This window comes from Micropterus dolomieu, linkage group LG08 (assembly GCF_021292245.1).
Source record: "Micropterus dolomieu isolate WLL.071019.BEF.003 ecotype Adirondacks linkage group LG08, ASM2129224v1, whole genome shotgun sequence".
NCBI classification, from domain to species: domain Eukaryota; kingdom Metazoa; phylum Chordata; class Actinopteri; order Centrarchiformes; family Centrarchidae; genus Micropterus; species Micropterus dolomieu.
This window is the reverse complement of record NC_060157.1, coordinates 8,598,270-8,599,005: the sequence shown is the minus strand read 5'-3', so window position 1 is coordinate 8,599,005 and position 736 is coordinate 8,598,270. Positions and strand designations below refer to the sequence as shown.

At 37.5% G+C, this 736-nt stretch overlaps 1 protein-coding gene across 1 annotated transcript in view; it reads left to right on the top strand.

The window, feature by feature from the left end:
- The window catches only part of dnmt3ba (DNA (cytosine-5-)-methyltransferase 3 beta, duplicate a), a 24,075-nt gene that overhangs the window by 6,751 nt on the left and 16,588 nt on the right, over positions 1 to 736 (top strand). The window lies entirely within an intron of this gene.

Genomic DNA, 736 nt, shown 5'->3' with positions numbered 1-736 from the left:
ACAGTGGCGACTTTAAGCATCTGGGGGCCTGTTTCAAGAGCAAATGTACAACATGACTCACGAATCACCAAAATTTAGAAAACATTGTGTACATTAAAACATATACACCTTTCACATTTGCTTTGCTAAAATGTAAAGTTGTGAGTGTACAGCTTGTATAACAGTGTAAATTTGCTGTCCCCTCAAAATAACACATCACACAGCCATTAATGCACTGGCAACAAAAGTGAGTACACCACTAAGTGAAAATGTTCATGACTACAGTGGGTACGGAAAGTATTCAGACCCCTTTAAATTTAAATTTTTCACTCTGTTTCATTGCAGCCATTTTCCAAAAATCAAAAAAGTTCATTTTATTTCTCAGTAATGTACACTCAGCACCCCATCTTGACAGAAAAAAACAGAAATGTAGAAATTTTTGCAAATTTATTAAAAAAGAAAAACTGAAATATCACATGGTCATAAGTATTCAGACCCTTTGTGACACTCATAGTGACACTCAGGTGCTGTCTATTTCTTCTGATCATCCTTGAGATGGTTCTACACCTTCATTTGAGTCCAGCTGTGTTTGATTATACTGATTGGACTTGATTAGGAAAGCCACACACCTGTCTATATAAGACCTTACAGCTCACAGTGCATGTCAGAGCAAATGAGAATCATGAGGTCAAAGGAACTGCCTGAAGAGCTCAGAGACAGAAATGTGGCAAGGCACAGATCTGGCCAAGGTTACAAA